Source organism: Panthera pardus, unplaced genomic scaffold, assembly GCF_024362965.1.
Source record: "Panthera pardus isolate Hobbes unplaced genomic scaffold, ASM2436296v1 HiC_scaffold_16, whole genome shotgun sequence".
NCBI lineage: Eukaryota > Metazoa > Chordata > Mammalia > Carnivora > Felidae > Panthera > Panthera pardus.
Genome location: NW_026526721.1, coordinates 96,101,749 through 96,128,457, shown reverse-complemented (window position 1 = coordinate 96,128,457; position 26,709 = coordinate 96,101,749). Strand labels below are relative to the sequence as shown.

Genomic DNA, 26,709 nt, shown 5'->3' with positions numbered 1-26,709 from the left:
TTTCAAATAATTACACATATGATTTTCCGTTTAAACTGAAATGCTAATTTTTTATATCCATAACTATATCCATACCTTGACATTTTCCCCATTAATAAGTACATGAGTTTCACATTAGCAGGTGTTTCTCTTTTCCTTCTTTGCACAGAAACCCATGTCAGCTTTCACCTCATAGCAATGTGACTGCAGAATTTTCTGTACCAATCCACTCATATTAATTTAACCTCCTTTTTGGAAGGAACATCCCAGCAGTACACATAAGACTTCATTTTTTCGGACTCCATGCTTTCAGCTTGCTTTTTGTGTATGTTCTCTAATATCAAGCAATCATTCTTTTTAAGCCTAGCAAGTAGTAATGATAAAAAATACTACAAAAAATTGCATTCTAAAAGTCTGACCCAAATGGGCATGAAGTATTATATATCTTGGTGAATAGGAGAAGAGGAGGAGATGCGGTCTTTTTTAATCACAAGTTTTGTTTTTAGATATGCTCTGTTACATTTTTGGTGAGGGAGAAAAGACGTTCCTAGGAGAACTAATGAACGTTGTATACCAAAGAAGGAGCAATTAACTATGGGAATGGACATTCTTTGGGAGGAGGGAATGACAGAAGAGACTGTGGAGTGAAGCCATCACTTTTCATAGGGAGGAATAAAGAAATACAATAGCTACAAGACAGAAATAACCTTTGGTATGAATAATTGTCATGTTTTTCTTTCCCTCTCCATTATGGAAAATTTTATTTTAAAACTGGGGGGAAAAAAGGAAGAAAGAAGCAGCCACTTTTTGGGTTTGAGACTCAAGGTGAGGACCCTGGGTTTTAAGACAGGACTTATATGGGGATTATAAACAATCTCAATCTCAATGAAATCCATTCTTTGCTGCTACCTCTAAAACATGCTACATGTGACATACTTAAAAAAAAATGTTCCTTCCTGTTGGATTCTTACATAAAAACCCAGGATGAAATGAAGGAAACAAGTATCATCCAGTCTAGTTTGGTCACTTTTAGAGATATTCTTCCAAATGAAAAGATTTTTCAAGAGGAAGGACCTAAGGCAAATACCAAACACTCTGAGTCAGGTCAAGCCGGTAGGGAAAGGGTTCTACTACATGCCTACCAATGGTACTGCCACCATTAAGGAAAATAATGGCCACCATTGACATGGGAGCCGAGTTTGTACTTGTTCACTCTAACCACCACAGCAGGTCTGTGATTTTGTTATTATCCCCCTTGGGAATAAAGAACCAGAAGCTCAAAGAAAGGAGTTAAAGCCACAACGTTAGTAAGCGAAATATATAGGTTTCAAATCGCAGTCTATTCAGAATTTCCTGCAGCCCCATATTTAAATATGTGGCAAGAATAAAGATGGTTATCTTTAACAGGTGACAGAATTTTGTGCGATATGTATTCTAAGTCACTTTACTCTATAGGACTTAGCTTCGTCATCTTAACATTAAAGTTGAACCAGATGGACATGAGGTCTCTTGAAACTCAAACTTTTATGATTTGAAGACTTGAAAGTACCAGACATTTCATAGAGCAGGAGAATGTCACAGATGGAAGTGCTTCAAAGTTAATCAAGTACTTGAATACCCTCTATATTTTCTCTACTGTATACTTATCCTGTCTCTGTTTGAACTCCTACAGAGATGAGTAATCATGCCTCCTGAAAAAAGCTTATTCCAATCTTGGACAGCTCTTCCAGAAAGTATTTCCTTATTGAGATAAAATCTGCCTTTCTTCTTTTCTTACAAGGCTGCCTTTTCATGTTTGAAAACATTCCTGTCTTCTTAGCTCTATTTTCTCCTGAGTAAACATCCCCACTCTTTCGATCATTGCACAGATAATGTGGTCTTCAGCTCACTCTTTGTTCTGTTTACTCTCCCTTTATCTTGAATTCTGGCCATTTATCTGTTACACAGGTATCATCATGGTAGGCCACACATCCATGGATGTGAAAGTAGAAAGGTGAGAAACCAACAGAAAATGAAAATCCTTTCTCCATGCTTTGTGCCAATTTGAATTTATACTTGTGTGAAACCTGTATCATTCCAGATAAGACAAACTATGACATTTAAATATTAAATAAAATAATGAATTTGCCTAGAGTGGAACAAAATAGCCCTGTTTGGTGAATTGTCACCTATTCTGAGCACTAAGAGTGGGCAGATTTCCAAGGAGACTCAGAGTTAAGTTTCCTGTAACTTATTAATGAGCAGCATCAGGAAATTTATGCCCCCACCTGTATTTCTAAGGCATCTATCTTTACCATCTCATCTCCTCAGATAAGTGCATGGCTTGAATCATTAGCTTGAAGGTGATTGAAAACACCAAAGAACGGTATTTGGAATGTTGAGTTAACCACATGTCTATGGGCATGAATTTCAACCCTGATTGCTTTGAGTTACAGTATCACATATGGTTTTGTTCTCCTTCAACAGGATGCCCAGAAGGCACTTATGATCTAAATTGCCAAAGGATGCATAAGTACCTTAATGGCGGCAGCTGTGATACCGTGATTGGCACCTATCACTGCCCTCCTGGCTTCATTGGGGCCGACTGCAGTCAAAGTAAGTCAGCCTACCAGTTAAGACGTGGAGATGCTAAAGTAGAATTTTAAGAACTGCCCTTAGAGAGTAAATGTTGCAATCATTACTTAATAATTTACTGTAGCAACGGCAAACGCCAACTGACCTACATTCTAGGTTGAGGAGTGCTTACGTCAGGAGTTTGATTGAGAGCTGAAGCAGTGAAGGCAGCCAAAGAGAGCCCTTTGGTCATAACCTCTCATATCCCAGAACTGCTAGCTAGATTCCAGTCAGGATTAGAAAATCTGTTCCATAAGAGAAGAGCAGACTGAGTATGCCTGTGTACATAATGTCAAACCCATTGTCTAAAGTACCACCATTTCATTTATCCTCAGCGATTTCCAGCTCAAAAGTAAGCAGTTGCCCTACTTACCAAAAGTAACCAGTTCCCTAAAATTTAAAGACCTAACTACCTATCACAAAGACAACTATTGACATAAAGTTGAAGGGACCAGATGTAAATTAAAGATCTCTTAAAAATGCACTATCTTAGACACTACAGGGATATTCTTAACAAATACATTTTGATCTTATCAGATTTGCCATTTCCTATATATTTTGACAGTTTGCAAGATCCTAATGATCTTCAGGGAGGATAGAGGAGGCAATGCGTGGGAGAGAGCGTGACGGAGAGGTGGTTCTGGCAATTTTGTGTCCTTCAACCTATGTGCTGTTGAGGAAGTTCACTTTGGGATGCTTCACAGAGCTGTACATTTATGTTTTTGTGCACTCGTCTGTATTTTATACTTCAGAATTCAAAGAGTAAAATAAGCATCAGTAGATCTTTCATTAAAGATAGAAGTGCTGTAGTTGCCACCGTGAGATTCCGTCACTGGGAAGAATGATAATGAAATTTCGTGATCAGGCAGGGTATTAAGTTGTTATGTGGTAAAGATACCCAAAATGCTTGTCTTCCCCAGACAGGTAGTTTCTCTGTCTTCTTTGTATGAGGGTAATTTTAATTACCCTGCCTCCGAATCCTGATGTTCTGAGGATAAGAGACAAATGAGACAAAGTCTTGGCTCCATGTAGTGGAAAATTGAAACCTAGTGGATACTGCCTTGGAGGCCTAACCAGCCAAGTTATCTTTGAGTTAAAGCCAACCCATAAACATCTCCTAAGGAAGGCTCTGACTGGCCCCTTTGTTCCTCAAAGAAAATCATTGAGGGAAATTTCTTAATTTCCTCAGGCCAATGCATCTTCAGGAGTTTTGATTCCCCTGAATATTGGTAGTTTTTTGTCTTCAGAAGCTGTGAACTTGTACCTGAGTACTTTTCCTTCTTTGCTTTGACAGCTAAGTAGGTCAGAGCCAATTTGCTGTCCACCTCTTACCAGTCCGGGGAATTGTGCTACTCATTTATGTCTATATCGTTGCTGTATTTTTTCCTTCGCTTGATTCTTACAGATACTTATTTTATCTTTATTTTGGTAAGAATCTCAGTGAATCTGTGGCATAAAGTTGAAGCAAAATGAAATAATAAATGTGTTAATTTATTAGTAGATTAAACTTTAACATATATTAACATCATTAATTTAAAAAGATAATTTAACAAATTTGTTGATTTTAACAAGTAAACAATACACTTAGAGATACATAATGATATTTGGAGATGTGAACATAATGGATCCTATGTCAATGCATAGAAATGTAAACTAAAATTCAGAGGGGACATTAAGAGGAAACACTCAAGATTATTGGGCGCATGCATGCATGTGTGTGCATGTACGTGTGTGCGCACGCGCACACACCCACATACACACTTGCTAAGGCAGCCATGTGGTAAAGCAAGGCTGAGTTTGTAAGAGTCATTTATATCATATATGTAAGTGTTTGACACTAGATATTTGGTTGGAATTCCTGATGTCAACCAAAATCGCACTAAGTAAGCAACCACTTGAACAGTGCCTTTTTTTTGTTTTATTTCTTTCAAAGTAACCTTTTCAGTTGAAAACCAAACTGAAGGCAAGACAAGGAAACCCATTTGATTAAAAGAAAGGGTCGTGTATTTACAAGGTTTTTTAAAGTCTTGACTGGCAAAACGTTTTAATAAGAAAAATCTGGTTTTGTTTTGCTCCTTCCTGCAGCTTGTCCTGAGGATCACCACGGGCGGGACTGTGTCCAACCGTGTTCTTGTGGCTCAGGACAGTGTGACCCAGTGACTGGAAGGTGCCAATGTCCACCTGGCAAAACGAGAGCCAGGTGTCAGCAAGGTAACAATGGCTGCAGGGTCACCTTGTCCGTCCAGGCACTAACTAAGCTACACTATGAAAGCAGATGTGGTGCCAAGGAATACAATTCAATGGGCATTGTTTATAACACTTTCTTCTTAAATGCAGCTTTAATAATATGAAAGTACACACTCTTGTTGAACTGTAGAGCAAATAGCCTACTGAAGGGTAAAAAAAAATTGAAAACAAAAACAAAGAATTATTGATGCAAACTCTTGACGAGGAGCAAATTTTGAAATAACTTTGGCTAACTTTTGCAAAACCACCCCAAATTGTGTGTTGGGGATGTCTAATTATAAGAACTGAAAAGTTTTATATTTTCTCCAACTTTCAGAAGCCCATTGAAAGCTGGAAGAAAAATGAGAGACAAAAAGGAAAATATGATCTTTGTTTAAAGCTATAAAACTTTCTTGGGGCGCCTGGGCGACTTAGTCAGTTAAGTGTCCGACTTCAGTTCAGGTCATGATGTCACGGCTTGTGGGTTGGAGCCCTGCGTCAGGCTCTGTGCTGACAGCTCACAGCCTGGAGCCTGCTTTGGAGTCTGTGTCCCCCTCTCTCTCTGCCCCTCCCCTGCTCATGATCTCTCTCTGTCTCTCAAAAATAAATAAAAGTTAAAAAAATTGTTTTAAACTACAAAACCTTCTTGTCCTAAATCATATTATTATTATCACAATAATAGTCATAACAGAAGAACTCTCAAGTTCAGTGAAATGATATGCAGAGAGCCACTTCTCTATGGCATACACAGAGGGGCAAAACCAATGACCCTTTGTTAAAAAAACTAGGGTCGGCTGCATGAGCATGCTGTAGGAGCTTCCTTTAACCTCACTGTGCATCACAGAGTTGCAGGAAATTGGAATGAAACCAGGAAGTGCACAGACCTAGCATCTTTTCAAGTCTGCCCTAGGATAGAGGGGATCTATGGGTGATAAGCAGCCTTGCAGCTAAGGGGAGCTAAGCCTACACACACACACACACACACACACACACACACCACAACTTTGTGTCATATGGAATTTTACTCTGGGCCCAGGAAACTTCCAACTGGCTGAAATGATTTTTCTAGCCCCAGATCCATACTCACCTCCCCTAAATAGCTAGTGCACACAAAACTAACCAGATACAAGAAATTAAAAGCAAAAGCAAAAACTTGATGCATTAAAAAAGAAAAAACACCCTCCTCCCATTTTGGAAGCAATATATGAAACCATTCAAAGCTTTGGTTACTTTTTCAGTGAAAATTCTATAAGAAGGGTAAAGGAGAAAAGGAATAAGAAAACAAAAAGCAGATGGACATCGAGCACAGAAGTTTTGCTACGAAGCACATGGAAATATTAAGCAGAATTTCTTCCAAGAATTTGAAGGACATAATGAAAAAGCTTTCTCTACAAATCGTGAGTGCAATGCAGAGATACAAGGGTTCATGGAATAAATGAAAAGACAACAAAGGGAAATGAAAAAGTAAGCTGGCAGAGCTCTGAAAGACGTATAAATGAAAATTAAACCTCACATCATAGAAATGAAGACCATATTGAACACAGGTAATAGGAGGATTGAATTCGCTTATGTGACAGCCAGGTACATGGAGAATATGCTTGAGAAAAGTGAAAACAATGAAATGGGGAAAAGAAGGAGAAATATATATAAGTGCAAAAGAAAATATTCAAGTATAATATTCAAGATTTTTTCCCCTGAAATGAAAAAAAGATCCAATGCTACAGATTGAACACATTCTATCCTTGGAAACTCAACCTAAGGTTGATCAGAAGCAAGGGGAATCTCCATTGGGGACATAAGAAAAAAAGTGAGATCTCATATGAAGAGTGGGGGAAAAAATCAGTCTGGCCTCATGCCTCATGGCAATAATCACAACCATTGCTAGCATGTGGGTAATCAATGCCTGTGAAGTTCTTGGGAAAAAAATATGACTCAAATATTTTATACATGGTTAAACTTTGTTCAAGGATAGCATGACTGAAAATGAACAACTATTTTTAGTAATAACAAGTTGTTGGGGATATGGTCGCAATAAAATATTTTTGAAGAAACTGTAGAAGATCAATTTGAGCAACCAAGTAATAAATGAAAGATCTCTGTTAAAAAGACTATTAGTGAGTATTAAGTCTATTTTTATTAAGGCTAAGTTTAAAACAAATGTGGGAATTATGGTCACTTGACGTAAGATAACTATATAAATATTTAACAGTATAGCAATTTTGATAGTTAAGCAAAACAGGCATAAACTGGAAGGAAAGAGAAGATGAAGGGGGATAAGTATACTGACCTTATTTCTTCATGAAAAGTTGTAGAAGGGATGGATCTGTGTCAAAATGTATTACTTAAATATGACAACTCAATAAGTATGCTTAAAAGTATAAAGGTAAATGCTGGAACTTAAAATTCTGGAACTGAGGATTTAAGAACAAAAACATAGCCAACTAAAATCAGGTGAAGGAGAGGAATAAAAAAAATTAAAATAAAATTGAAAATTAAGAGAAAAGAAAATTAAAAATTAAGAGAAAGAAGATTCATATTAATGCCATAACCACTCAGCAAGCCAATCTGTACTAAATAAAGAAATTAATTACACTATGTAATAATATATTTACTGTCTAAAAAAGAGTCCCTGGACTATATAAAATAATATATATAAGACTTAGAGAAAGATGGAGTACACACACTTGTCCCTCTTCCTTCCTCTAAACAGTAGAATTTTTGTCGCCATATTGAAAGCAAACATAAGAATCTCTGATGTGGAGAGAACAAGGCAGACTTGCTAGGGATTTCAGGGACCTAGGGAACAGGAATTGTGAATTCCTTGGGTTTTCATTTTGACCCGTATATCCTGGACTGGGAGAACCTGCAACCCAGAAGGCCAACGGGTGCAGACAAAAGAAAAATCCAAGATATGCCTGCTTTCTCTAAATGAAAGACCAGTAAAAGGGCAGTGAAGCAAGAGAGAAAACTCATAGACAATAACTGATCAATACTCCGATCAAACACTAAAGAATAAAACTGCATCCTTGACTCTAACCTCACTAGCAAAGGCCAAATGAGGAGTCTGCTCTTCAGACTCCATCTGGATATATGAGGTACCCTTGCCACACACAAGACGGTGTGAGAGAAAAGGCTGGGACTTTCACCCCTGCCACATAGGGATGTATCTTCTGCCCTGGCTATGCCAGTGGAAACCATGTGGAGAGCGTGAACTTCCACCCCCACTGGACAATATGGAGACACCACTGGTTCCTTCTAGGGTGGTGTCACAGGAGATCAGGGCTTTCACAACCATCAAGCACCAATGAGGCAACGTTGTGCAATGTCAGTGGAGGTGGAGTGGGGAGTCATAGGAGGCACTTCTACCCCTCCATCAGATAGGTGTCCTGAGAGGCCCCATGGGGAGCCTGAACCCTCACACCGACCCAGCAGGAATGATGCACATTTAACAATGCCCCACTTGGGGGCTATGTGGAGAACTTGGATTTCGACTTCCATCTGATGAGCCTCTTTCCTTGCAAGTACAGTATCATAGGAGACTTGCTAAAACATTAAATGAGATCTAGAATCTTATATGATAATATTCAAAATATCCACGTTTCATTAAAAAATTATCCACCATACCAACAACCAGGAACATTCCGATTTGAATAAGAAAATAATCAACAGACACCAACACTCTGATGATATTGATTTTAAAATTATCTGATCAGAAGTTTAAATAAGCCATTATAAGTAAAAATACTTCAGTGAGCAACTTTTGCCATGTGTAAAGTAAATTAAAAAAAATAGGCTCAGCAAAGAATAAGAAACATAAAGAAGAGCCAAATGGAAACTTGAGACTTGGAAAATACAATATTCAAAAAAAACCGAAAAACATAATTAACGAATGGGCTTAATAGAACAATGGAGAGGAGAGAGGGACATATCAATACATTTGAAGATAAAACAATAGAAATTACTCAATTTCAACAATAGACAGGGAAAAGAAAAAAAAAAAAAGAAGAACCTCAAGGACCTGTGGAACTATTAAAAAAGATCTGGGGCGCCTGGATGACTCAGTCCGTTAAGCATCCGACTCCAGCTCAGGTCATGATCTCATGGTTCATGAGTTCAGGCCCTGCTTTGGGCTCTGTGCTGACAGCTCAGAGCCTGGAGCCAGCTTTGGATTCTATGTCTCTGTCTCTCTCTCTGCCCCTCCCAGCTCATGCTTTGTCTCTCTCTGTATCTCAGAAATAAACATTAAAAAATATTAATATGTCATTTGCAAATATCTTTTCCCATTCCGTCAGTTGTCTTTTAGTTTTGTTGATTGTTTCCTTTGCAGTGCAGAAGCTTTTTATCCTCATTAGGTCCCAATAGTTCATTGTTGCTTTTAATTCCCTTGCCTTTGGAGATGTGTCAAGTAAGAAATTGCTGTGGCTGAGGTCAGAGAGGTTTTTCCTTGCTTTCTCCTCTAGGGTTTTGATGGTTTCCTGTCTCACATTCAGGTCCTTTATCCATTTTGAGTTTATTTTTGTGAATGGTGTAAGAAAGTGGTCTAGTTTCATTCTTCTGCATGTTACTGTCCAGTTCTCCCAGCACCATTTGTTAAAGAGACTGTCTTTTTTCCATTGGATATTCTTTCCTGCTTTGTCAAAGATTAGTTGGCCATACTTTTGTGGGTCCAATTCTGGAGTCTCTATTCTATTCCACTGGTCTATGTGTCTGTTGTTGTGACAATACCATGCTGTCTTGATGATTACAGCTTTGTAGTAGAGGAAGAGATAATTGCAAATGACATATCAGATAAAGGGCTAGTATCCAAAATCTATAAAGAACTCACCAAACTCCACACCGAAATGGGCAGAAAAAATGAATAGACACTTCTCTAAAGAAAACATCCAGGTGGCCAACAGGCACATGAAAAGATGCTCAACGTCAATCCTCATCAGGGAAATACAAATCAAAACCACACTCAGATATCACCAGTCAGAGTGGCTAAAATGAACAAATCAGGAAACTATACATGCTGGAAAGGACGTGGAGAAATGGGAACCCTCTTGCACTGTTGGTGGGAATGCAAACTGGTGCAGCCACTCTGGAAAACAGTGTGGAGGTTCCTCAAAAAATTAAAAATAGATCTACCCTACGACCCAGCAATAGCACTGCTAGGAATTTACCCAAGGGATACAGGAGTGATGATGCATAGGGGCACTTGTACCCCAATGTTTATAGCAGCACTTTCAACAATAGCCAAGTTATGGAAGGAGCCTAAATCCATCAACTGATGAATGGATAAAGAAATTGTGGTTTATATATAAAATGGAATACTACTTGGCAATGAGAAAGAATGAAATATGGCCTTTTGTAGCAACGTAGATGGAACTGGAGAGTGTTATGCTAAGTGAAATAAGTCATACAGAGAAAGACAGATACCATATGTTTCACTCTTATGTGGATCCTGAGAAACTTAACAGAAGACCATGGGGGAGGGGAAGGAAAAAAAAAAGCTAGAGAGGGAGGGAGACAAACCATAAGAGACTCTTAAAAACTGAGAATAAACTGAAGGTTGATGGGCGGTGGAAGGGAGGGGAAAGTGGGTGATGGGTATCGAGGAGGGCACCTGTTGGGATGAGCACTTCATATTAAAAAAATTTTTTAAAAAGATCTAACATTTCTACATTTCTGTCATCAGAATCCCAGATGAGAGGAGAAAAAAAGTAGGGCTGAAAAAATAGTTAAAGGAATAATGGTTGGACTGACACATGAAAAAATGCTCAACATCACTCATCATCAGGGAAATACAAATCAAAACCACAATGAGATACCACCTCACACCTGTCAGAATGGCTAACATTAACAACTCAGGCAACAACAGATGTTGGCGAGGATGCGGAGAAAGAGGATCTCTTTGCATTGTTGGTGGGAATGCAAACTGGTGCAGCCACTCTGGAAAACGGTATGGAGTTTCCTCAAAAAACTAAAAATAGAACTACCCTACGACCCAGCAACTGCACTACTAGGTATTTATCCAAGGGATTACAGGTGTGCTGTTTCGAAAGGGCACATACACCCCAATGTTTATAGCAGCACTATCAACAATAGCCAGAGTATGGAAAGAGCCCAAGTGTCCACGGATGGATGAACGGAAAAAGAAGATGTGGTATCTATATACAATGGAGTATTACTCATCAATCAAAAAGAATGAAATCTTGCCACTTGCAACTAGGTGGATGGAACTAGAGGGTATTATGCTAAGTGAAATTAGTCAGTTAGAGAAAGATAAATACCATATGACTTCACTCATATGAGGACTTTAAGAGACAAAACAGATGAAATAAGGGAAGGGAAGCAAAAATAATATAAAAATAGGGAGGGGGACAAAACATAAGAGACTATTAAATATGGAGAACAGAGGGTTACCGGAGGGGTTGTGGGAGGAGGGATGGGCTAAATGGGTAGGTGGCATTAAGGAATGTACCCTTGAAATCATTGTTGCACTATATGCTAATTAGGATATAAATTAAAAAAAATAAAATTTAAAAAATTTTAAAAAAAGAAGTAATGTTTAACCTTCTTAGGTTATATTTGTATATGTTTTAATATAAATATTCCAGAGATCGTATAAAATTCCTAAAAATCAGTCATGGTATAATGTTACCACTCATAATTCCAGTTATCATCATAAAATGTTATATGTTACAGAAATAAAATTTTGGGGTCAATCACACTACAAAAAATGAATAAATAAATAAACAAATAAATAAATAAATACATAAAGTTCAGAAATTTCCTAAATATGACAAAAAATATAAACTTACAGATTCAAGAAGCTGTGTGAATGACAAGACAAAGAAATATACAAAAGACATATCAGCATTACATTTCTAAAAACTAAAAAAGAAAGTCTTGAAAACAACAGAAAGAAAGAAATAATGCCCATATTAGCTTAGAAAAAAAGATTCCAAAATAAAATGACATTAAATGAATGGGTACAAGTCACACAAAACACATGTGAGAAAAATAAAGCAGTGGTCATGACATCAGTATAAAACAATATTAAATTTTATGACAATGATCAACTAATGGGAAAGACACATAATAATAGGGAATAAAATTCATAATGAAGATTGAAATATAGTAGATATGTATAAAGCAAATAACATAATATCAAAATTCATAAACCAAAAGCCATAGTCTATACAAGCAGAAATAGAGAGTAAGAGCTTATCAATAGAAGACTAATTCATTTATGTTAACTCATACACATAAAACTGTATACACATATACAGAAAAAAATAAGCTTACAGAAGTTTGAACATAGTAAGGTATATCTAATTGTTAGAAACCAAATTCTGTACCCTAAGAAAGATATTATATCTTTTTCAAGGATCCATGAGACATTCATAAAAATTGAAAAAGAAAATAAATCAATTCCAAAAAGTATGATTTATGGCATTCTATGATCAAAGCAGTAAAACAGGAACTAATAACAAAACTAACTCCCTACCAGGGAAAAAGCCCACCACACTATACTGCATAGGCATTTTGAAATTTTCTTAAATAATGGCTCAAAAAGGGAAACAAAACCAGTATTTCAAAAATTTAAAAGCAATAGTAAGGATATTCAGATCCCATGAGGTAATTCAGAAAATGGAGGAAACTTTATATTCGAAAGTACTTATGTTAGTAAATAAAAAATGATGAAAATAAATGAAAAACACAATAAAATAAAGTAAGAATGAGGAATGACTAAAGTAAAACATAGGGTAAATATGAATTATTTAATAAGTTATGTTAACTCAAATGACCAGCAATCTAGACAAAAGTAACTCATGTAAAAGTAATTTTGTTCACCAAAATTACTCCAAGTGTATAAAATACTTAAAGATAATGACAAAAACTCTAAGAGCCCTGGAATTACCATTGGGGTTTTTAGAAAGTTATTTTAGAAAGTCATATTATAAATCTTGACAAAAATTCAGAACCCATAAAGGAAAAAAAATCCATGATGTTTTGATTGAAAAGAACTAAAACAATTCGTCAAGGCATAATACACATAAAAAATATCATATTTTTTTAAATAGAAGAAAAGAGACCAACTTTTTAAATAAGCTAAGTGTTCTTATGTATTAGTACCAAAAGAATCTGTGACACCCATAGATCTTATGACAAGATAATAAACATCATTCATAATGTAAGAAATCCAAATTAAAGTTGCATTTGACTAAGGAAAATGGCACATTGGTAACCTTCTTAGTAAATTTGCACATCTCTTTGTAAGGAAATTTGATACTATCTGTCGCCAGTTAGAAGTACATATTTTATTTAAAAAATTGTTGGTGACTTATCCCACGGATACAATGGTATGTATGAATGAAGACTTTCACAAGGATATTCATTACAGCACTGCTCATAGTGGCAAAATAAAACATTTTAAACAACTACTTGCCTATCCATAGTGGTGTGGTAAAATAAATTTTATTAGATGCAATAAATCCTATGTAGCTGATAAAAAGGAATGAGGCAGATGTATTATATGCACTAATTTAGAAAAATCTTGGAGAATTTTATTTCACAGAAGAAGCAAAATTCACAATATCATGTATCTATATTAACCTCTTGGATAAAAAAATGTGTTAAAGGGTAAGACAGATACACATATATATGCTTTATGAGGCATCGACTATTTCTGGATATATTCAGGAATTTATTCATTCAATTCAAACATATTTATGTAATGCCAATGCCCATTTTAAGCATATGGAACATATGGATAAAATACACAGTACCTCAGTCCTACAACTTGCTTTCTAGTGGAGAAGAGAGTGGAGAATGAACATAATTAATAAGTGAATTATATGTATGCTAAAAAGGAATAAAATCAATCCTAAGAGAAAAAATAGAGTATGATATGGGGCTCCAGAGAGGCATGTGGGTGGAAATGTTATTTTATTTTTTAAATTGGTTTATTTATTTTTGAGAGAGAGAGAGAGAGCAAACAAGGAGGGGCAGGGAGATGGAGAGAGAGAGAGAATCCCAGGCAGGCTCTGCAGAGTGAGTGCAGAGCCCAACATGGGACTCGAACTCACAAATCCTTGAGATCATGACCTGAGCTGAAACCAAAAGTCAGACGCTTAAAGAACTGAGCCACCCAAGCACCCCTGATGGGTTGAAATTTTAAATCGAGTGGTGATTCAACCATAAATTGTACAACTGTATTTGTCTTCATTTGGTACTAAAGTTAAGGACAGCTATTGGGTCAAAAAAAAAAGGCAGGAAAGAAAGTGTCATACATACTGAATTAAGTATGTGCTCTGTTATGTAGTAACCAAATGTCTTTGGGCAAATAAAAAAAAAAAAAAAAACCTCTAATGTCTCTCCTGCTAGCTGGAATAGAAAGAATGGTTGATGAGAAGTCAGAAGTTCGAGATTGGAAGGTCAGTTTTTATCTTTCCTGGCTACTTGAGCCTGAGAAAGAATGAAGTCTCTGAGCTTCGGTTTTCTCAAGTGTAAATAAGAATACTGTTACCCACATCAGAGGTATATTTGTGAACATTGCATGAGATAATTCATGTGAAAAATATCATTATGTAAAAATACTATAAACTAAAAGGTATAAATGACAGGCCTTTGGCCAAATCTAGCCACAAATGTGTTTGAATTGGCTGATATAGTTTTGGCTTCCACAGTGCCATAAAACAATTTTAATTGGTTGCCAACTTTCAAAGATTAAATGGTTTCATATAAAATATGGATTTTGAGTTTTCCTGAAAAAAAATCATCTTAGCTGGTTATATTGGGCCCATATTCTTCATGGTAAAAGCAACTAAATGTGAGTAGCGTTTAATCTCCTATTTGTGGCACTTTGTGCCACTCAGTCATTTTCCCCTGACAGTGAAGGCTCAGTTCGCCTTATGTCTGGTCAGCTTCACTCACTTGTGTCTTACTTACCTCCTCTTGGCAATGGTCTTTGTCTGTGTCACCCACCACTGTAGGCTAAAGTGCTTTTCAGATTTCAGCACCAAGACATTAACGAGTGAGCCACTTGTCTGTCGTCAGTTTTGAGACTAAATATAGAAAATGCTCCCATTGCCAATCTGGGATCTGCTTATTTGCTAGGGTATCTCCAGTTCCCCAAGCATACCAAGCATGTAGTTATAAGTGTCATCAAAGTGTGTAGTGTGAATGAAAACATGGATGAATGATTGTGCTTACTACCTTCAGGTAATCTGAGTAGTTGTTTTAATTTGAACATTTTCTTGTGCTTTTGCTATACAAATATGATTACTCTATCTGAAACATAGAAAAATGTTTGCTCATGTGACATTTTTCTGTATGTATGTATATGTGTGATTATATATATATATATATATTTATATACATATATATAAATATATATATATAATTTTTGCTATAGGGTATCCCAAACAATGTATGGCCCAAACTGTGAACTGAAATGTACCTGTAAAAATGGTGGACTTTGCAATCCTGTGGACGGAAGCTGTACTTGTTATCTTAGATGGACAGGAAATTATTGTGGAAAAGGTAATTTGATTAGCACTTTCTTTTATTCAATAAAAATCTGGAGCATACTGCCATTGGTTGATAAAATATAGTAGAGGCCTGTGATGAGGCTATTTTCTAATAAGTTCATGCAAGTTGTTTACAATTATGACTCCATTGCCAATAAAAATAGTGTTATGTGAATATCAACTGGTTTTGTTACCTTGTTACCCACATGAAAATCCTTAAAACCCCTAAGTAATTGAAATAATATAAATTAATGTGAAAGAGCTCTTATGAGACCTGAACCCCACTCCCCCTCCAATTCTGTTTAAGCCTAAAGCCTTTGTGGATGGCAGGTTTGTTGACCCTTGAGTTTCTTGGCAAGATACTAAAGAACCTCAACCACCACTGAGGCCTTGAGGCTGGCAGGGTGGAGGACCCAGGGCCCTGGGCAGAGCCAGTTCACATTAAGAGTGGCCCCAGATGCAAGGGGTGAAGAGGAGGACTCAGAGGTCACCCACCGTCACTCATTAAGAAAAAATTAATCATGCACCACCACGAATATATTTTTAAGTGACATGCACGTGCTTTTCAACAAACATGTATGTTACAAAAGATATATAGAGGTTTAAATTGATAAAGAATGAATAAAGATAAACATTGATGGTTGTTCTGATGTTTTCTTTCTGAATCACAACTGATTATTTGGTGCAACATTGGAGAGCATGCTCCCTATTTAGAGCACGGTGTTGTAGGAGATGATGTTTTCTTTTGGCAGAATAGAGAGAAAGGGCTCTGACGGTAAGGCTGAGTGTAGGTGGGAACACTGTGTGGTGACCTAAACTTGGAGTACACAGTGAACTTTTACCTAAATGGTTTCACCTATGGGAGCTATGACTCTTTAGATCTGTGGCCCCAGCATATTATGATCACAATGGGTATAATTACCCACCATCCTTTACCACTAATTTGACTGTCATGAAATTTGGCAGCAGTGAGAATGAATAGTTCCCTATGCTAACTCCTGCACTGCTGATACAATGCTCTGTGTCTCTGGGAATATCACAGTCTTCACAATTTGGTTTTCCCATCTGAAAGTGAGGGCAAAGTCACTTGAAATGACAGCCTTTCTAAGTCTAAATTGAAGATTGTTTTTCAGGAAGGTTTTTTTTTAAGATGAATATTTTCCCTAATTCATGGAAAACACAGCTCATCAATTTTCTGATATTTGGAATTACTAAATCAGAATCACAGCAGTACTTTAAAAAGAGTATCATCATTTTCATATTAGTTTTTTTTTAACTTTTTTTTGCATTTATTTATTTTTGATAGAGACAGAGCACAAGTTGGGGAGGGGCAGAGAGAGAAGGAGGCATAGAATCCAAAGCAGGCTCCAGCTCCGAGCTGTCAGCACAGAGCCTGATGCAGGGCTCGAACTCACCAGCTGTGAGATCATGACCTGAGCCGAAGTCGGATGCCTAACAGACTGAGCCACCCAGGTGCCCCCATATTAGTTTTTTTTTAACCCCAAGTTGAATATAGAATATTTTAACTTTTGATTCTATCATTTAAACTGTTAATATGAAACATTTCAAACATATGCAAGAGTTGCTGAGTCATTGGGTAAAAACAAATATAATTTTGCAACATATAAAATTCTCCATGTGGTGTTGTACCATTTTGCTTGCTCACAAGCAATATATAGAATGTCTGTTTCTTCACAGCCTTATCAAAAGAATATGTTACAAATTTTGGTGAGAAATGTTATATCAATCGAGTTTTATTTATTTATTTTTAAAGTTTATTTATTTTGAGAGAGTGCGAGAGCAGGAGAGGGGCAGAGAGAGAAGGAGAGAGAGAGAATCCCAATACACGCTGACAGTGTGGAACCTGATGTGACACTGAGACTCACGAACCTGAGATCATGACCTGAGACAAAATCAAAAGCTGGACATTTAACTGACTGAGCCACCAGAGCACCTCTCAATAGAGTTTTAATTTAAATTTTATTATTATGAAATTTTTTGTTATCTTCCCTAATGGATCAGGACTTTTTGCATTTTTTCTTGTAAATTATTCATAACTCTAGCTCATTTTTCTATAAGGTTGTTTTTTCTTCTTTAATGTTAGAAATTCTATATGTGTGTGTGTGTGTGTGTGTGTGTGTGTGTGTGTGTAGATAGATAGATAGATAGATTAACTCTTTGTTGTGAATCATTCACCTTAATTTGGGAAAGTTTGTCTTTTGTCTTTTTACTTTGCCTGTAGTGCATTTGCCACCAGACTGGTCATCTATCAATATATAAGAAACCATCCCAAAGCTTAGAGACTTAAAACAATTTATTATTCTCTCTTGTGATTCTGATGATTAACTGGGTTCATCTGAGTGACTCTTGTTGCAGATAATAACTGGGCCTGGAGCTCTCTGGACACTCCACTGGGTGGGAATAGAGAAGGTAACCTCTTCATTTACACATCTGCGACCTCAGTGTTCCTCCACATGGATTCGTTCTCCTTGTCTTAGTCAACTTGGACTGCTAACAGAATATTATAAATGAGGTGACTTAAAATTCTTTTTTTTTTTCAGTTCTGGCATCTGGGAAATCTAACATTAAGGTGCCAGCCAATTTGGTTCCTGGAAGAAGCCCTATTTTCTGATTTGCAGGTAACTTTTCTATTATTTTATCCTTTTATGGCAGACAGAGAAAGAGTGTGAAAGCTCTCTTGTGTCTCATCTAATAAGGGCACTAGGCCCATCATAAAGTTCCACCCTCCTTTGTATGGCCCTTTTCTCCAACAGGATAATTGGGTTTCTTAGGTGACTGCTGATTTCCCAAAGCAGAGGTTATCAGGTCTTCCTAAGGCTTGGGAGTGATATAACATCACTTCTACCACATCCTATTGGATAAGGCAAGTCATAGGATTAATGCAGATTCCATGTGGGATGGTCAGTACAAGAGTGCAAATCCCAGGGGATATGGTTTATTAGGAGCATCTTTGGATTATAGATTCGGCATGATTCAAAGTTTCTTGTTGTTTGTAATAAGATATATCTTTTTTTCCCTCTATTTTTATTTTTTTTTTTTTAGTTTCGGTCATAATTAGGAATTTATTTCCCATTTTCAAGTTTTAGGAGAATTCATTCATGTTTTCTTTTCATACCTGTAGCATGTCATTTTTGACACTTAATTCTCTGATCAATTTTAAGTATTTTTCCTGGTGGATGGTGTAAGGAATATATCTATTTTCCCTTTATATAGCTTTTCAGTTATTATATTGCAACTTTTACAAGTATGTCTTACCCACTGCTTTGAGATGCAGCCTTCATCAAATACTAAACATTTATATGCGGTTAGATATAGTTCTGGATGCTCTATTTTATTGGTTTGTTTATTTATGTGCAAATGAAATGAAATACTGTTTTATTATGAGTCTTTATTATATATATTTGATACTGATAGGGCAAGCCACCATTCATTGCTGTTATTTTCAGGGATTTCCTGATACATTTTTGTGTATGTGTCCCACTAATTAAACTTTATAAATAAATTGTCTAGATGCAAAAATGAAAAAAAAACAAAAAAACAAAAACAAAATACAGGTGTTTTTGTTTGTTTGTTGCTGTTTTTGTCCTCTGCATTTACTGTTAGGAAAAATTCACATATTTATGATGTTAACTCATTTTATCCAAAAACAAACATGCTCTATCTATTTGTTCAATATTTTTGTTTCCCATCAAGTGAAATGTTGGTTTGTTTTTTTTTTTATTTTATTTTTTTTATTTTTTTATTTTTTTATTTTTTAATATATGAAATTTACTGTCAAATTGGTTTCCATACAACACCCAGTGCTCATCCCAAAAGGTGCCCTCCTCAATACCCATCACCCACCCTGCCCTCCCTCCCACCCTGCCCTCCCTCCCACCCCCCATCAACCCTCAGTTTGTTCTCAGTTTTTAACAGTCTCTAATGCTTTGGCTCTCTATGTTGGGTTTTAATATCCATATTAAGATAGCTATTAATTTTCTGATTTATTCAATGATTTTACTGAATTTTTTAGTGAATTTATTTTTTGAATATATTTTCTGCATCTATGGAATTAATAATATGATTTTTCTCTTTTGACTGATAAATATGATGCATGTATTAATGAATTTTCTAATGTTGAATGACCTTACATTTTTGGAATAAATACTACTTGATCATGATATATTGCTTTATAATATGCTGTTGGTTTCTGTGTACTTACATTTTTTATGAATTTGGCATCAATATTCATAGGTAAAATTAAGCTGTAGTTTTATATGCATTTTGTCAGGTTTTGGAATTGATGTTATACTCAATAAAACGTATTTGAAATTACTCTTCCTTTTCAATGCTCTGAAATAGTGTATATAGTAAGGTGATAATCTCATCCGCAAAGGCTTATAGAATTCCATATGAAACCTAAGACTGGTGGGATTTTTGTTGCTGTTGTTCTAAATCAGAAACTATTTTACTATTTGCTTTATTGTTTTTGTATTATAATTAGTCTATCTAGGTTTTCAGCCTCAAATTAGGGGAATTTTGGTAAGTTGTCTATAAGTTTTCCATTTCCTTTAGGTTTTTATACTTATTTGTATCATGCTTTTTGTAAGATAGTGGTCCAGCTTTTTTATGGTTAGTCCACATTAAAAAAAAAAAAAAAAATTGGGTGTGTTTCTGTTTTTGTCTTGATTAGGTTAGCTAATGATTTGCTCTTATTTTTTTATCGATTCTTCAGTTTGTTTCTGTTTTTGAACTCATTACTACAAATTCAGTTGCCTTAACTAGAACTAATGCTTGGGTGGTTTCTTTTTCAGAATGTTCCTGGTTATTATGGCTCAGGCTGCCATTTTAATTGCTCATGTCAGAACAATGGAGTCTGCAGTCGGTTTTCTAAAAGCTGTGAGTGCCTTTAAGGTTCCCACAGAAGGAACTGTGAACATGGTAAACAGAGATAACAAGTGGGCATTTCATAGTGTTGACAAGTTTTAAGCTTTAAAAACTGCTTTGGGGCGCCTGGGTGGCTCAGTTGTTTGAGCATCTGACTTCGACTCAGGTCATGATCTCCCAGTTTGTTTGAGCCCCGCATGGGGCTCTGTGCTGACAGCTCAGAGCCTGGAGCCTGCTTCAGATTCTGTGTTCTCCCTCTCTCTCTGCTCCTCCCCTGCTTGCGCCCTGTCTCTCTCTCTTTCTCAACAATAAATACACATAAAAAAAATTAAACTGCTTTAAATCATTAAAGTAATACATTCACATTATATCAAATTAGGTAAACTGTTAATGATTTAGTTTCTTACAATGGATTTCATAGCTCTAATTTAAGTTCTAGATGTTGCATCTAGATGTTGCCATGATGAAGTAATTGAACTTGTTCATTCTTTTTATAACTCTTGTTCAACAATGATTCCATGGTTCCAGGAGCATCTGGAGTAGACACAAGCAGAGGAGTCAGCTGCCATACTTTTTGAACAAAGTTGTTCTTCCTCTGCCTTTAGGCAAAATATAGACAAGTAAGCCATTTATTTCATGTTAACCTAGGCTTAACTCAGAAATGTCTGTTTTCAAGTTCTCCTGAAACATATTTGTATCACTTCTTCATTTGGACTCAATATTTTCATCTAAATAGGAAAAGGAAGAATTATACAATAATTTGCTTTAGACATCAGAGATCCCTGATGGACAACAAAGTTAACAAATTAAGATGTGAGAGCTTAGTCTTTCGAGTTAGCTATAAATGGCCTAACTCTGTCATATAAAAGATGTATAAACTATTAACTCTGTAAGTTTCAGTTTCAACATATGTAGAATGGGGAAAACAATAACACCTTCCCTTAAAGATTATAATGAGGACTAAATAAGAAGATACATGTAAGTATTTAGCACTGAGGCATGTGGCATGGCAAAACTTGATAAATATTAATTATTTAGAGGTAGATAATTTTTTGAGCCTCTTAACTAATATTAATGTACAAAATTGTTCCCATGTCTTTCAACTTGTTTTTAGGCTCTGGCAAACATATTTCCCAGGAACAAATCTTATTAAGCTTTCTGAAGTTTAGAATTCTCGCCAACTACTCTGAGGTTTCTTAGGTCAGTAAGTATTGAATCAAACATCTTGTAGTTTTTGTTTGTTTTGTTTTCAAGATCGGAGTAACAGATACAAGAGAGTAAAATATATTTATTCAAAGCCCATAAATTTCATCTTCTGTGTAGTTGCTTATTAAGGAAGATTTTGAGCAGACAGGAGACATCACTCTGGTGAAACAAATCTGTAAAGTGGGTACATTGTTGATCATCGGGAAGGAGAGTCATGAGTATTGTCTATGCGGGAAGCTATAATTATGGTCTAGAATTTTTAAAATATAGACTGGGGTAAAAATGGAAATGAATGAGCAAAAGATTATTTTGGAAGAATAATTGACTGTTTTAGGCAATTGATTTGGACATGAAGATGAGGAAAATGAAGGAATCAAAGATGGCTGTAAGTTCTGAGCCAAGGAGCCTGGAAGAATAATAGTATTATTGAAAGAAATGAATAAGTTGAGCAAAGCAATCTTCATGAATTCAATTTTATATATAATTAAAATAAAAGAGATAAAGTATAGTTGATTTTTTTCTATGTGTTTTCAGTAGCAATTGTACAAGAACAAACAGAAGAAACATTACATTGGATCTTCCTTTTTACTTATTTTTGAAGATTTATGAGATCAGACAATAGAAGGGTATATATTGTGTAAAATCTCCTTATCTCCTTTTGGTTTTACCTTCTTTTTCTTCTCCCTGATTATGAGTTTTTCCTAATGTTGAATCTGTCCATGCATGCTTGACAAGTGTCATACACATGGAATGTAGCCAAATCCAACTCTAGAAGGGGGGTGGGGGACACAGAGAAAGAGAGAGGAGAGAGAGCTAGAGAAAGGAAGGGAGGGAGAGAGGGGGGAGAGAATATGGGTAATTGAAGGGTGAGTAAATTTCATCCCCTTCCCATTGATGAGTGGTAAGCACAGCCTTAAAGAAAGCTCAAGATAGGAAATGAGAATCTGTTTTTTGCAGTCAAGCTTAGCTCTCACACACCTCTCTCAGGTCATCTCTCTGGACAGATGACAATTTTGGCATTTAAAGAAATGCATTTGCTTGGATTACATGGTCTCTAAATGTAAACCAAGTACTACTTCTTGATATTCAGCCACAAAAATATTAACCATCTCCAACCATGGAAGAGAAACAGGTTATACTGGACTTCCTAAAAGACAGTTCTATATTGTACTTTATGGATCATCTAAGGAAAATTTCCAAATATTATATTTCACTGACTTTAAAACTTAACTTCCTCTTAAGATGTTAACCTACTATATATGATATATATATATATCATATTCTCTCTCTTTTATTCCCTTTCTCCTTCTTTTCTTCCCCTGATTTCCTCATACCCACCTTTGTCATACATTCCCGGGACTTCAACCATTAAGAGCTATATGCGGGGTGCCTGGGTGGCTCAGTCAGTTAAGCATGTGAATTTTGATTTCAGCTCAAGTCATGATCTCACAGTTTGTTGGATCTAGACCCATGTAAGGCTCTGCACTGTCAGCATGGGAGGATTCTCTCTCTCCCTCTCTTTTTTCCCCTCCCCACCCTCTCAAAATACATGAAATAAACTTTAAAACAAAAGAACCATGTGAATCACTTTCCATAGATACCCTTATTTACTTAAACAATTTGATTGAAAAACCATTCTTGCTAAATTTAGCTTGAATCTGAAGTTTGAAAACATAGTTTTAGGTGTTTAGGGTATTAGAGGGTTTTGGTGACATCTTTGTAAGACTATAGCTCATCATAGCAAATAAATTTTATCTATTTGAAGATATTTTACATTTTAGTATGGATTTTTCTAGATGACTTATACAGAATGGCATTTTATATATTCATTTATCTATATGACTAAACTATTGTCGATATTCATCTCCATATAATTTTTTCTTGTTTTCTAATTCTTTGCTCTCATCTCCTTCTTTAGTCTTGGGGGAAAAAATGACCTAGAGCATGTCATTTATTACTTATTCTTAAAGACAACATAGCCTTTTGACACTTCTATTTTCTAGCGTGCCTTCCTGGATTTTATGGTTTGGATTGTGCTCACATCTGTGACTGCAAAAATTGAGCCAGTTGTGATGCAGTGAATGGACAGTGCATTTGCCCAGCAGGTTTCCATGGCAGCCAGTGTGAAAAAGGTATAGCCAGAGCATTTTTAGACATATGGGAATTCTGTGTGACCATGAGATCTTTCCAACTGAGGGCCAAAATACAAACTCCAATTGAAAACATGGAATAATCATCTAAACTTCCAACTTGGACATTAAAGAGACAAGAATTCATTCTATGCCAATATAGTTGTTCTTTCTGATTTTGCTTCTGATTGATCAAAATGTTTTGCTTCCTATAAATGAAATTGTTTAATATCTCAAAACATCACCAACGCTGTTAACATTTTTTTTTTTGATATTTTTATTTATTTTTGAGACAGAGAGAGACAGAGCATGAGCAGGGGAGGGGCAGAGAGAGAAGGAGACACAGAATCTGAAGCAGGCTCCAGGCTCCGAGCTATCAGCACAGAGCCTGACGCGGGGCTCGAATTCACGGACTGTGAGATCATGACTTGAGCTGAAGTTGGACACTTAACCGACTGAGCCACCCAGGCACCCTAAAAGCTGTTAGCTTTTAGTGGACAAATGATCTCCCTCTGAATGAAAAATATTTCATTAAATGTTTTTAAAAGACTATGTTGGGTTCAATGGAATTGAAATAAATATAAGGGTTTTATGAAAAAATATTGAAAGATGTGAATTGGGCTTTTATCACAAGAAAGTAGTGGCAGCCATGAACATGGATGAATAGACGGAGGTGGGAATTTGGGCTACTCAGTTTGAAACAAAGTATTATAAAGTCCTAAAAGACTCTGATCAGCCTACTTCTAAACAATACCAAACTACATAGTTCTTAGTAAACAACTCTAAGTCTTACTCTCTATTATGTACAGTCTTGTGCATATCATTACAACAACCATGATAATAATACTATAATATATAATATAATAATTTGACTTTATATGAACCAAAATTATTGCGTCTTAAAAAGATTTATATATTAGTCTCATACCATATCCTCATTTGTCACTAGAGCCTTATATATAGTATTTCTTGTCCATCCTTTATTCATTTATTATTTAGTGATTCAATAATGTGCTCTTGTTATGTGCCTGATTCTGCATTAAAATGTGGGAATATAGTGGAAAACATAGAGCTAACAGTCTTCTGAGGAGATACACAATAAATAGCTTTTTAAGGAAAAGTATTAAAATCCCCTTAGTTAGTGGACTCAGTCTCTTTCCTTAAATTCCTATCTTCAAAAAGCTTACCCACATTCTGACAGATATAAACCATTGTCGAAATATATAGATTTTAAGACCTGAATGTGAAATCGTGTATACAATGCAGTCTCTTTCTGAAAATTCCAAAACTTCCCTCCCTTCTTCTGACCAACAAATATCAGTTTACCATCCCATTTTGTTAGTTGGGACTTAATCTTGAGGAAATTGTATTTTTTTAAATTTTTTAATATGTATTTATTTTTGAGAGAGAGAGAGAGTCAGAGAGTGCGAGCAAGGGAGGGGCACCGAGAGAGAGGGAGACACAAAATCTGAAGCAGGCTCCCGGCTCCGAGCTGTCAGCACAGAGTTCGACATGGGGCTCAAACTCAGGGACCATGAGATCATGACCTAAGCTAAAGTCGGATGCTTAACCAACCGAGCCACCCAGGCACCCCGAGGAAATTGTATTTTAATCTCAATTTAAGTGCATCAGTGAAAGCTCAGAGGGTTAATTTTTCAGTATTCCTTGGTAGAGTGTTCACCTGGAATGTTTGGAGACAATTGCCATCAACTTTGTGACTGTGAATGAGAAAGGTCCTGCCACTCAGTAACTGGAAAATACTTCTATCCACCTGAGAAAACTGGAGCCACATGTGATGCTGGTATGAACCGAAGCACCTCATGATGTCCCTCTGATTCATGGTTCACATGGAGATATACAGACGTTTTCATACTAAAAACATTACTAAATTAGAGAACATTGCCCCACCACTGCTTGTCACCTTGCCTTAGTACAATTACCCAGGGTATATAGCTGTTGCATCACAGGCACCCAAATCCAACACCACAGCTGAGACAGGGCACATTGTAAGTACCTCAGAGTAATCCAGTTAAATACCCTCATCACAAAAGTTATTCAGAGAAGTAACTAAAATTAAGGCAATTAAGGTACGATTCCAAATAGTATTCTTGAGAACCGAGTTCCCACCTACTCATTGTAAATTGAGATGTATCCTTTATTTTCCATTCCACTCACAAGAATGACCTGGAATGTAAAATCCTAAATCTTCAGGGAGAGTCTTCAGAAGAGGAGAAAGCAGATTGAATGGATCCTTGATACATCACTTGCTATTTAACTTGATGGATGTTTACTAGATGAAAAGATTTTATATATTTCACTATAGCCCTAAAGGACTGACCCTGCCACAAATTATGATCCAAAGTAGAGCATTTAATCTCAGAATTTACTTTCCTCCTTGCCAGAAAGAAGGGTTGAGGCTACATATTGCTAAGATCATTTCCAGCACTAATCTATGATTCTGTAACTTGGAATTTCAGTAATGCTGAGAAAACCATAGTAACAGGCTATAGGAGAGTACTTCTTACACAGCGTCATCTCCCCCACTCCACTTTGCTTCTAAGAAATAGTGGGGGGGGGGGGGAAAGCTACTTTTTGGAATGCCTTGCCCCATCTTAAACACTTTGCATGCATTCATTTAATTCTTACCACCACTCTATGCGGTTGTTGCTATGGTTATTCCTATTTGACAGATGAAGAAATGGAAGCACAGAAAGGTAGTAAGTGACAGAACCAAGATTTGAACCCAGGCAGACTGTTTTCAGACTTTGGGTAATACTATTAGTGGTCAATACTGTATGTGTGAGTATCTGTATACAGGCTAGAATAAGGAACCTCCAGTAGCTCATCAAGAGTGTTATATCCTTTCCTCTACTTTTTTCTTCCCTTTCTATAGACTTTGAGACCAAGGTAAAGGGGTTATGAATACTGACTTGGAACCTTATGGGTTCTTCCAACTCAGGCACTTGTTGATACGGGCATTGCTTTCTTGCAAAGCTGCTTCATTTAAATGTCTAATCCTTGTGTTCTGCTGCACTGCAGGCTTGTGAATTGAGCCACTGTCTATTTGTCCATCCAGCACATGATAGTCTGTAGCAAATTTTTGTTGAAGGAATTCTGGCTTCTCTTCTCTGCATTCTTCGCGGGGTCATGGT

At 36.3% G+C, this 26,709-nt stretch overlaps 1 pseudogene; it reads left to right on the top strand.

Moving 5' to 3' along the window:
- Window positions 1-26,709, top strand: part of LOC109262102 (EGF-like and EMI domain-containing protein 1) — a 196,698-nt pseudogene that overhangs the window by 148,096 nt on the left and 21,893 nt on the right.